The sequence below is a fragment of the Phacochoerus africanus genome, chromosome 15, assembly GCF_016906955.1.
Source record: "Phacochoerus africanus isolate WHEZ1 chromosome 15, ROS_Pafr_v1, whole genome shotgun sequence".
In the NCBI taxonomy this organism is placed as follows: Eukaryota; Metazoa; Chordata; class Mammalia; order Artiodactyla; family Suidae; genus Phacochoerus; species Phacochoerus africanus.
In genome coordinates, this window is record NC_062558.1 from 40691976 (window position 1) to 40704644 (window position 12669).

Below are 12669 nucleotides of genomic sequence, written 5' to 3' on the forward strand. Positions count from 1 at the left end.
CATAGGCTGGTGGCTACAACGCCAATTCAACTCCTAGCCTGGGAACCTCCATATGCCATGAGTGTGGCCCTTAAAAAAAAAAAAAGTATTTCTCCCCCAAATGCACATCCTTTCCACTATTTTATGTCTTCCAGCCTGGTTGGGGAGGGGCGTTAAGGAGGATAACCAGATAAACTCTGGAGGAGCAAACTGGGGAGGGGATGTTGATGAGACCAAAATGTCACATTAAACAAATGTTTATCTTTAAACAATGTGTACAACATATAAAAATCATTAATCAGACAGATTGTCTTTGGGGAGACATTAAGCAGGGAGAGTTTTATTCGATATCACCCAAAGGAGAGCTAGTCTGGGTTTGCAGGAGGTGGGAAGGGGAGTTCCCATTGTGGCTCAGGGGGTTAAGAACTTGACTAGTATCCATGAGGATGCGAGTTCAATCCCTTGCCTTCCTCAGTGGGTTAAAGGATCTAGCATTGCCACAGCTGCAGCACATGTTGCAGATGCGGCTCAGATCTGGCATTGCTGTGGGTTGCTGTGGCTGTGGCATAGTCTGGCAGCTGCAGCTCTGATTTGACCCCTAGCCTAGGAAACTCCATATGCCACGGATGCGGCCCTAAAAAGAAAATGGAAACAACAACAACAAACAAACAAATAATCAGAAGGTGGGAGGGATATCAGAGGAAGCATCGATATCTTTTGATATCTTGTATCCCCACCCACCTGCCCCCTTCTTTCCCTCAACCCCCCACCTTCACTCAGGGGCACATCATGTGTGGGGTGGGCTTGGAGCAAGTGGCTGCACAGGTACCCAGGACCAGATCTGGGCTGGTGATACCTTTCTGCTGGTGTCAGGTTCTGTCTCACCGGGTACCGTATGGCTCAGACCAGTCACACAGCAATCTGATCTCAGCTTCCCCGTAGGAAGGATGGAGATGGTAAAACCTGCTTGGTTATGAAGATTAGAGATACTGTATTGTCAGGAATCCACAGTTCAAATACATGACAGGTACTCAGCAGACTAGATGAAAGCTGTCATTTTCTTATTTATTATTACCCTGCTCTGGATTATAATCTAATTGAGCACAGGGACTGTCAGCCCCTGAATTGAACAGCTACTACATGGCGGGCTCTGTGCTAAGCCCTCTATGTGGGGTGTCCCTGTGCCAGTTCCATGAAATTGGTACTGTTATCATCATCATCATCATCATATTGTAATAGTATTATTGTCATAATACTATTATCATTGTGAATGAGGATAATAGAGCTCCTAGGGATAAAGTAATTTGTCCAAGGTCACATAGTCAGTAGAAGAGCTGGGCTTGAAATCCAGAGCCTTTTTTTTTTTTTGGCTGTAGCATGCAGTAGCTTAATATAGAATCTCAGTTCTCAGACCAGGGATTGAACTCAGCTTGCAGCACTGAAAGCACTGAGTCCTAACCACTAGACCACCAGGGAACTCTCTTGAGCTTTTAAATATTATACGGAGTTCCTGTCATGGCTCAGCAGGTTAAGAACCTGACTAGTATCCTTAGGATGTGGGTTTCTTCCCTGGCCTCACTCAGTGGGTTAAGGATCCAGCGTTGCAGTGGCTGTGGTGTAGGTTACAGCTGCAGTTCCAATCTGACCCCTAGCTCAGGACCTTCCATATGCCCCAGGTGTGGCCATAGCAAAAATAAATAAATTAAAAAATATATTATATAAGCCTGCCTCCCAGAACTAATGAATCAGGGGCCTTCTGATCCTCTAGGATGTAGAGCCTGGAATCCCGAGAGAGTGACAGGGCCAGAGAAGGTTATGGTGAGAAGCAGAGGGCTGGCCTTGATGAAGAGGTCAATGAGGGCATCAGGGATGGAGTGGTGGGGTGGGGGAGTGATGCAGTTCGGGGGGCGGGGGGCGGGGCGCTGTGGCTCTGAGACTCTGACTCATTCAGATGGAGCAGCTTGACTCCCAGCCACAGGAGATGCTATTTATAACTTGCAGGTTCTAGCAGCCTCCAGATCTTGGAGGCCAGCAGCTACCTGGAGCCCTTCGCCTTGGGCTACAGGGTAAGGAAGGAAGGCAAGGAGTGGCAGTGGAAGGCTGAGGCCCAGCCTCTTTTCTCCTGGACTCTCCAATGGGCACAAAATATACATGCAAGCACCCTGTGGCTCACCCTGGGGGTGTCTAGCTTATCCATCATCAGTAAGGTGCCGGAACCTAAGAGGCTGGAATGAATGAATGACTGAACGAAACAATGGCCATAGCTTCAGGCTTCTTTGTTGGGTCAGATGATGTCATTTCTCCATCCCAAGATCTCCAATGGTTTTCCATCTCATTTGGAGGAAAAGCCACCATCCCTACAGTGGCCTACAAAGCCCATACATGATGTGGCCCCTTTTCCACTCCTGGGAGCACAACTGGAAGGTTCCTGCCTTGGGGCCTCGGCTCTGCTTCTCTTCTTGGGATCCTCTTCCCCAGATACTGGCCTGTCTTCCTCCCTCAGCTCCCTCAGGTCTTTGCTTAAATGCCAGCTTTTCAGCGATGTCTTCCCTGATCACCCTACAGAAAACAGCACCCACACTGTACACTCTATCCCCTTCCCCTGCTTAATTTTTCTCCATGGTGGCTGCCATCATCCAACTCACTACATATGGGTACTGATTTCTCATTTCATTATCTATCTCCTTCAATGAGAATGTCAGCTCCAAAAGGACACTTCCGTATGTTTTGATTAATTCTGTAACCCCAAGTGCTTAGAACAGTGCCTGGCACATATACGGCACTCAAAAAGTATTTGCTGGTGGCCCGAATTCAGTGGGATTTTTCATGGACTTGCTTTGTGATCTTGGGCAACTAACCTCACCTCTCTGGGTCTCAGTCTGTTGGACTCAGTGGCCTCCCAGTTTGCATAGTCATAGGGCTCTACCCCTTTATCCTGGTTCCTGTGTTTGGTTGCTTTAAAAAAAATTTTTTTTTTTGTCATTTTGCTATTTCTTTGGGCCACTCCCGCGGCATATGGAGGTTCCCAGGCTAGGGGTCGAATCAGAGCTGTAGCCGCTGGCCTACACCAGAGCCACAGCAACGCAGGATCCGAGCCGCATCTGCGACCTACACCACAGCTCACGGCAACGCCAGATTCTTAACCCACTGAGCAAGGCCAGGGACCAAACCTGCAACCTTGTGGTTCCTAGTCAGATTCATTAACCACTGCGCCACGACGGGAATTCCAAAATTTTTTTTTTAATTTTTATTTTTTGTCTTTTTAGGGCCACACTTGGCATATGGAAGTTCCCAGGCTAGGGGTCCAATTGGAGCCATAGCTGCTGGCCTATGCCACAGCCACAGCAATGTTGGATCCTTAACCCACTGAGCAAGACCAGGGATTGAACCCATGTCCTCATGGATACTAGTCTGGTTGGTTACTGATGAGCCACAATGGGAACTCCTGGTAGCTTTTTTTAAAAAAAACAGTTGCTAAAAGGAGAGCTGGCCAAGGCCTGGCTGGATATTTTTTTCTCCCAGACTAGGCTTCTCTGTGCAGAGTGTTCAGGCCTGTTAACAGATATATGCCAGCACTCTTGTAGCTGTGTTAGGGGCTTTGAGCAGAGGCATCTGTGTGAATGGGCCTCTATATGTGTTTGGGAACCTGGTTGAGATGGGACACTGCAGCAAAATGTCAGCACATGTCCCAATTTTGTGTTCCTTCTTCTTTTTCTTTTCAATTGGAGCAAAAGTAGAAATTTCCAAGGGCATGGCAGACCCTTCTCCAATTAATTATGGAAACACTCACTTCTCTGGAGATGCAAGGGAAGAGCTTGTTGGCTGTGAATCTCCATACCTGTAACAGGCTGTTTCCACTTCCTCAGGAGCCAGCTGTGGGAAACCCTCAGCCGTGCTGCCCACTGTTTGACAAGGGAAGCCCACAGGAGCACTGCAGTCTTCAATGTGGATGCCGGGCCATTTTTAGATCTCACCTGTTCTTAATGGGAAATGGGTCCAGACTTGCCCAGGTTTCTAGAACAATCCCTGCACATCTTTTCCCTGCATCTCCTCAGGTCTGTCCTCAAATGCCGACATCTCAGGGATGCCTTGCCCTGACCTTTTTACTTAAAACGGTACCCCTGCAATTCACTCCTTATTCCCTTTCCTGGCTTAATTGTTCTCCACGGCACTCGGCACCGTCTAGCACCCTGCAGATACTGTTAATGGGCTTCGGCATTATTAGCATGTTCATACACTTTCTCATCGAATGACATGATCCCTTCTGTTTTTGCACATCCCAAACTTACCCAGCACAGTACTTGATATCTGGTAGGCATCACTATATTTTTGTTAGAAGAATTGATTTTCTTAAGTAGTAGAAGGCAGGTGATATTGTCATTTTCTAGATGATGATGAGGCTCAGTGACATGACTTGTCCAAAGTCAAATAGCCAGAACATGAACCCAGGCAGGCCGCTGGCTCTGAGTTACCTGGGAAGGAGAGAGGGGAATGCCTTTCCAGCGGTGAATACATTTTGGGAAAACAAACTTTACTTTTGAAGGATGAGTGAGGGCCTAAGAGAGCTTGGACGTTTCAAAGCCAGGGAAACTTGGGTTGAAATCCCAGAACAGTCATTATCTGTGTCGGTAGACAAGTCCCCCAAGCCACAGAAGACTCAGTTTCAACATGTGTAAAACGGACACATCGACCGCTACTACACAAAGCCCTTGAGGTAATTTGGTCCAGTTCCTGACTTTGGGCACTGTCCAGTGCATTCTAAGCCCACCCTGACCTCCCCAGTAACTTTCTGAATTCCTCTCCGACACCTACACTGCCTCCTGCCTTCAAGCCAACCCGGTTGAAATATGCAGCCGCCAAGAGTGGAGCGATGACGTGATGAATAATCCTCCTTCGCACGCGCAGTCTCCACAAATCGCAAAGCTGGATGGCAAAGTCCAAAGGTGCAAAGGACACTTGGTACCATCGTGTTCTTACTTGGGCTGGAGCTCTGGGTCTTGGAACGCCTGCGTGTACTCTTGAATGGGAGAGAGAAAACGAAGAACATATAGAACCTCAAAAAGGTTCTTTTGGTCTTTTCTTTTTTTTTTGGTCTTTTTGCCTTTTCTGGGGCCGCTCCCGCGGCATATGGAGGTTCCCAGGCTAGGGGTCTAACTGGAGCTGTAGCCGCCAGCCTACACCACAGTCACAGCAATGCGGGATCCGAGCCACATCTGCAACCTACAACACAGCTCACCGCAACGCCGGATCCTTAACCCGCTGAAAAAGGCCAGGGATTGAACCTGCAACCTCATGGTTCCTAGTCGGATTTGTAAACCACTGCGCCACGACAGGAACTCCTGGCCTTTTCATTTTTGAGGGTCGCTTTGCTGGGACCAAAGAATTGGTCGAAATGGGCACTAGCCGTCAGGGCAGCCCTCCTGGGCTCAGGCAACAGCTAAGCATTCAGCCCTTCACTGGTGTTCTGCACGAGAGATACAGTGACACGGGCCCAGCTGGTGTAGACAGACATTCCCTGGGAAGTGTAAACTGAGCGGAAGCTGGAGGGATGAGTCGGAGTTAATCTGGAGAAGAGGGGAGGAGAAGAGGTTGCACAGATCTGGGAACAGAGAGCAAAGGGCCTTCAAGTGGGAGGAAACCTGGCTGGTCAAGAGCACTGAAAAATTTTGGACTTGATCCTAGGAGCCATAGGAAGCCATTGAGGTTGGGGAATAACGTGATGTTTGTGGTCCTGCACTGGATAATATTTTTGCCTTGCTTTCTCATTAAAAAAAAAAAAAAACGGATTTAGAATCCCACACCTGCAAAACTAAATTTTTTGTTTGTTATTTTTCAGAAGGAGAAAATAAGGGAAGGATGGAATATGCATTTACCTCCAGGATTAGATGTGCTAACAGATGCAAATTGCCTAGCATTCTATGTGTGGTCTATAAATGGTAGTTCCCTTATCTTTTCTCTGTATTCCATTTCACAATTTCTGCTATTCCAGGAGTCCGGAAGGAGACCAATCCTCCCTGCAGACTAAAGATACATTTCATTTGAAGTATTCTGGATGGATGAAAACACTGAATTGGTTCGGAAGATCAAAGGTGATTATGTTACAAGATTATTATTCAAATGATGAAGTCCCCCTGATCCTACAACATACTATTTGATTTATGGAAATACAATCTCTGTTCAGCTTTTTAGGAAGACATGTGTTGCCTAAAACAAGACCACATTTCACCACTTCAGAGCCCATGGTGATACTATTCTTCATTGTAAGATTACCATCCTTCTGACCGCACAGTAGGCTTTTGAATATTTGCATGGTTGATTTAAACCCTGGAATAAATCTTCTGCTAAATCTCAAGTTGGGGGCACCAGTTCTGCAGTTCTCTCTTTATAGTTGTTAACATGAATTTTGATGGCATGGAAAAGCTTGTTCTCGAATTATATTTAGCTCATACAAACGCTACTGCACAATTATGTTGTAAGGAGGAATTAGATTTTATCTTTAGGTTGTTATTATAGCCTTGTGAAAAGGTGAACATTGAGACTAACTATAAAGTAGTAGCATATTGTATTATTCATTATGCTACTCTTTCTTTAAAAAAAAAACTGGGGTGCAGGGCCTGGAACAGACTGACACATGTGGTAGGTGTATCAGGTTGTGTAAAAGAAACAGATGGTACCTTCAAAGTAGATAAGAGGAAGGATTAATTAAGGGGCTATTTATGAAGGTTTGGGTAGAGTGTAGGGAATAGGGGTAAGGGGCGAGGAATAGCTGGGGTCTTTACGATTTCTAGATCTGAAAGTTGAAGGGAGGGAGAAATTCTAGAACCCAGAAAGAAAGCTGTGTGGAGAGGGTGACTTGATAGGAAGCAGTGACCTTTTATCAAAAGACACAACCAACCTGAGGCGATCTGGCAGAGAGGGAGCTGGGGGAATAAATACCTCACCTTCACTGTCCTTCTGCCCTGCAATCTGCTGTTGCCACCTCCTGTGGGCTGTACCCAAATGGAAGCTAGAGGACCAAGTCCATGTGGTCCATATAGGTGAGCTCCCCAGGCCAGAGAGTGGGTCTGGAAGGGCAAAAGGAAAATATCTGGTACAGGAGTTTTCTCCTGTGGCACGGTGGGTTAAGGATCCGACATTGCCACCATAGTGGCTCGGGTTGCTGCTGTGGTGGGGCCCGGAAGCTTCTGCATGCCTTGGGTGAGTCCAAAAATAAAATAAAAAATCTAGTACAGTGGGCTTCATGTCCACATTGGCTGAAAACTTGACATTTAAATCTTGGCTTTTTTTTTTTTTTTTTTGCTTTTTAGGGCTGTACCCAGGGCATATGGAAGTTCCCAGGCTAGGGGTCCAACTGGAGCTACAGCTGCCAGCCACAGCCACAGCCACAGCAATGCAGGATCCAAGCTGTGTCTGTGACCTACACCACAGCTCACAGCAATGCTGGATCCTAAACCCACTGAGCAAGGCCAGGGATCAAACCTGCAACCTCATGGTTCCTAGTTGGATTCGTTTACGCTGCACCACGACAGGAATGCCAAACAATGAAACGTTTAGGAATGGCCCTATGGGCAGTAGGTTCAAGGTTATCTTTTGTTCACTCTTCAGATCTACTGAATATACTATAAAAAGTATTGTGCTGGGTATTTTGAGTGAAGCCCAGCAATGGCAAAAGAATCCCAGAAATGCAATGAATTCTCCTTCCTGATGCATGTATTTTTAAGAACACATTCCCACTGTATCAAAGAAGCCCTTATTTAGAGCTCTGAATAGTACCTATGACCCCACTGGTCTTGAAATTAGATGCTGACTCCCCAGAAGCAAGAGAGTTCAGTTCAGGCAAAGCACCTGGGTTCTGAATCTCACGGCTGGCAACTGGCAGTTATGTTCCTCGCTATATTGGTACCTTTTAGACAGTGGCTGAATAGTCACTTTTCAGGCCAGGGGACCAGAAGAGAATTTATCAGTGCCACTCTGGAAACTGGACTTGCTCTTGTGAATGGAGTTGATTGTGGTCTCGCATTCCCTGTGTGAAATCATCCTCCTCTTTAATGAGGTCCTCTTGGAAGAGGAGGGAACGGGTCTTCTTTAGTGACATGACTCTGACAAGCAAATCAATTCGTTCCATTTGTTTCCTCTGCGAAAACAGCAATCCTCGAGCATTACATAATCTAATCTTCATGCCTCGCTGGTTTGTTCTGTCCTCCCGAGGAATTGGCAGATGGTGCCAAAACAGAGACCCGCACACACGCCTCGCGAGCCTCGTGGTCTCAGGAGAGATGCTCACGGTGTCTGCCTCTTTGCTGTGGGGTCCCTCGCTGGCATTTGCTTCCCTGGCTCATTCTGCTCTCTAGCATTCCTCAGGCACCACTGGCTTGTTGCCTTGGGCTCTCATTCCAAGATTAATTGGAAATACTGAAAGCAGAGAAAAAGAGAACAGAAAGTGAAGTCGAAAGGGCAGAGAATTTGCTAGATCTCTTCTAAAAGCCCTCTTCCCCTAGCAGCTCAGCATCTTTGCAGATTTTCTTTCCAGACCTTCCTCATCCAGCCTGGTGCCTGTGTCCATCCTTGTTGCTGGGTTACACATAGCCCAGGGATGGGGCTGGCTGTGTCAGGGCCGGGAGAGCAGAGATCTGCTTGATGAGGTCTCTGAATTTCTCCCTTGTTGTGAGTCACATACCTGCAGGAATGATTGTTCCTTAGATAGGGCAGTTGCCTGGAAGCCACCTTCAGGTCAATGATGTCATCCTCACTTAAGGGAAATTCTCCACCCTCTGTAAGGTGAGGAGCCTCCTAGCAAGGCCCTCTCAGCCAGAACCATAGTGTTTAGATGTCCAGGCAAAGATCTTGCCTATGTATCTAATCTAAAAGCCAGGAAATGGCAGCTTCCAGGGAATGACAGCTTCCAGGGAAGGCTCCTTGGGCATCCTGTGGCTGATATAGTTCAACTGATACTTAGGACCAAGAATCAGCTGACATGCATTGGTTTTGGAAACACTGAAATGCTTCGATATCAATTGATTGTTTTATCCTTGTGCTCCCGAGTACCTGCCATCCTGCTAATCTGTATGTATGTTGAGAGGCTCTTATTTTAGGTCATTTCATGAGTAGCTCTACCTTTCTAGGCAGCAATATAAGTCTCCTGTGCTACCTTGTTTCCAACCGTGTCGTACCGGGAGGTCTGCTTGGTGGAGGGCTAGGCACTTCTCCAAATGCCACAGATGTAACCGCCCCACTCACAGACTGCACTGTTGGCTGATCTGAGTTTGGATGGAACCTCCAGGCAATTAAAGCATAGAACCCTCCTGCCTGTGGCAAAAACATGCCTGGTCCTTAAAGGTCACACGGACCTTTAGACTGGCTGGTCAGTCAGGAGAATCCAGGTTATATATACAGAAACGATCTGCCTGAAGGGGGAAACAAACCAAATTACTTAGCATCTTCTTTCAATTTGCTTTCTCCCATTGCATCCAGGTATAGGAGACTAATTTCTAGAAAAACAATTCATGTTTTGCTTCTTTCAATCTGTTACTCGTTCACTAAATGTTAGGTGAGCACCTACTCTGCTATTATGTGTCAGTCACCTTGCTTGGTGCTGGGTACCCAGCAGCGAATAAAAACTTGTCTCTGCTTTCATGGAACATAGAGTCTAGTGGGGGAGACAGATAATAAAGGAGGCCACTGTGGTTGGAATGTCCTTGCATCATCTGAACATGGGTTGCATTTCAGCTAGTGGAAAGTGTATGGATATAATGGTGACTTCTGGTGTGTTGTATACGGATTACATGTATCTATGCTGCCAGAGTACAGGCATTGTGGCATTTGTATTAAAGGAGTGATACCTGGCAGGCGGCAGGGTGGGGTGGGGTGGTGGTATGTGTGTGCAGTGATCACTTCCTGTATCCAGTCAGGATCTCAGAGAGGCCAAGAACTGCTTTGGATCAGGGAAAGAAAGGGAGGAATATTCTGAATGAGAATGATGGTGATATGTTCTAATATTTGGAGATCAGATATGCTATTCTTTAAAAAAAATCTTTTTTTTTATTAAAGTATAGTTGATTTACAATGTTGTGCAGATAAGCTGTTCTTCAGAGAAGATGGTCATTTCTGAGCAGTCATCTGTAGGGTTAGCATCTTCCTCATGTGTGCTTTTCCTCTCCTTTGCCCTTGAAACCAGAGAACAAATACAGAACCTACTGACTAGGAGGAGGGGTACAAACTGCACCAGCAAAACCATGGATAGCTAATGGCCTACATAGGATTTAGTTTGTGACAACCTTGGCCTCACTCTGAGGCCTCTTACCAACTGAATTCAGTCGCCACTATTTTGAAAATCATAATTGACATCCCTAAGACAGTCCAGTAATTGGTTCTACTTGTCAGTATTAATTATTTTTGCTCTATCTGTCCCGCTTGTTTGATTTTTCTTTGTATTGAGCTATCATTTCTACACAGCAGGATGTCCATTCTCAAAAGTACAGTTCAGCTTTGACATGCATATATATTCTTATAACCCACATCTCTTTTCATTTTATTTTAAAAATCTCAAAATCCTCTTAAGTGATGAACATTTTGATCCAAAGGCAGATTTCTGAAAAGGAATCCCCTATTCAGTCCACTGACTCTCCCCTCCCCCTACTCCCTTAAAAAAAAAAAAAAAAATCCTGTCCAATCCTTTCCGAGTTCCCCAATCACCACAGAGGACTTAAAGCCTTAAGAACATTTTGTAATCCCAGCTTTCGGAAACCTAACAGAGAGATTTTGTCATCTGAAAACAAGGGAGAGATTAAGTATGGAATTTGATTCTGACAACAGCAGAAAGGAACCAGCTAGACAAGAAACGTCACGGAGAATTAATTCAAGCACTGCTGTCCAAATGCTCCCAAACCTTTGTTGTGACTCTGAACATGACCTACAGTTCTGGTCAGGACAGCACAGTTTTTCAAGGAGTTTGCTACAGGGACATGACGTCATCAGACTGGGATATTTTAAATGGGAGATCCGTGTTCATTTTACGAATTTTGCCCTTAACCCTGCCTTACTCCTCTGAATGGACGGATGCTCGTAGAAATGAGACACAAAGACAGCTAAACACACTGTTCTCTCTAGACTGATGTTGTGGTCCCAGACCGATCTTCTCTACTTAACTGCCCTTGAATGCCAAGGTGTCTTTCCAGATCCAGAACTGCCTTTCTTTTGCCTAACTTTCACCAAGGGTTATGCAGTCAAATAATATAACAATATGCAATTATTTAATAATTGCAGTTTACAGGCAAGGGAGAGGCTTTAATGTCAAAATGCTTTTAAAGCTATAAAAGTATGGCGAATCCAAAGAAACTATTTAAAAGATTATTTCTATGTGGCAGGACCCTTTGCAGTAACTATACTCCCATTATATCACCAATCAGAGAGGTAAGCCGCTCTCATTTTCCACATCTAGAACTTTCCATGTTTTAATGGTGACCTTTCTGAAATATCTCATGAACCTGACCCAGCCTCTATGTTTAGTCCTTATTACTTCCCCATCAGACTTAATCCATAAAGAAAGGCATGATCCCTTTATTCACTGCTCTGTTCCCAAAGCCAAGCGCATGGTGGGCACTCAGGTATGTTTATTAGATGAAAGAACCTCATTTTCCTGGTTGGTCCTGCCTTCAGTGTCCTTTTAGTCCACTCCATAATGCATCAGCCTTATCTTCAAAAACACAGTTCTGCTTATGTCCTGTATACACTCATAAACCTTCAAGAACTCACTGTCATCTATAGCAAAGGACAGACTCCTGAATATCACATTCTAGAGCCTTCACATTGCTGTGAGCTGTGGTGTGGGTCGCAGACATGGCTTGGATCTGGCATTGCTATGGCTCTGGAGTAGCCTGGCAGCTGTAGCTCTGATTAGAGCCCTAGCCTGGGAACCTCCATATGCTGCAGGTGCAGTCCTAAAAAGACAAACAACAACAACAACAAACATTCTAGAGCCTTCACAGTGCTCTAGAACCAGTGCTGGTTCCAACCACCTTTCCAGGCCTGACTTCCAGCTCTTATCCCCGCCCTCTTTATTCCTTATTCACCTGATGGAATTTCACTTCTTCAAAATGGTCACCTTCTCTGATGCCTTCTACAACTCCCTTAAGGGTTCTGGTTTGGTGCTCCTATAGAACCTAGTTTGTCCTTCCCTTATTGCATATTTCCTCTTCTCTCTCTCTCTCTCTCCCTTTTTTTTTTTTTTTTTTGCCAATTCCTTGAGAGCAGGAACAAGTCTTACCATGATTCTTTACACATCTCCCAAATCTGCCAACCCATGTCCACCTCCCCCACCACCAAGGCTGTCCAAGCTACCAGCCTCTCACCCATCTCATGAGATAGCATCTAATCATCACCATGTTGTCACACCATCCACCAGTGGACTTGCTGCAAAGTCACCAATGCTCCTTGAACAATGTAAAAACCGTATGTCTCTCCTCCATCACAAACCTGCTAGTGATGTCCCTTGATGCTTAGAAAAAACTCAAAGTCCTGGACACGCTGGCCCTTCCTTCCTTCTCCAATTTCATCCCTACCACTCTCCCCCTTGCTCCCCCAGCCCCACTTGAATCTCCTTCTCTGTGAATGTGCCAAGCCATTTCATCCTCGGGACTTTCTCCCTTTTTTTAGGGCTGCACCCACGGCATATGGAAGTTTCCAGGCTAGGGG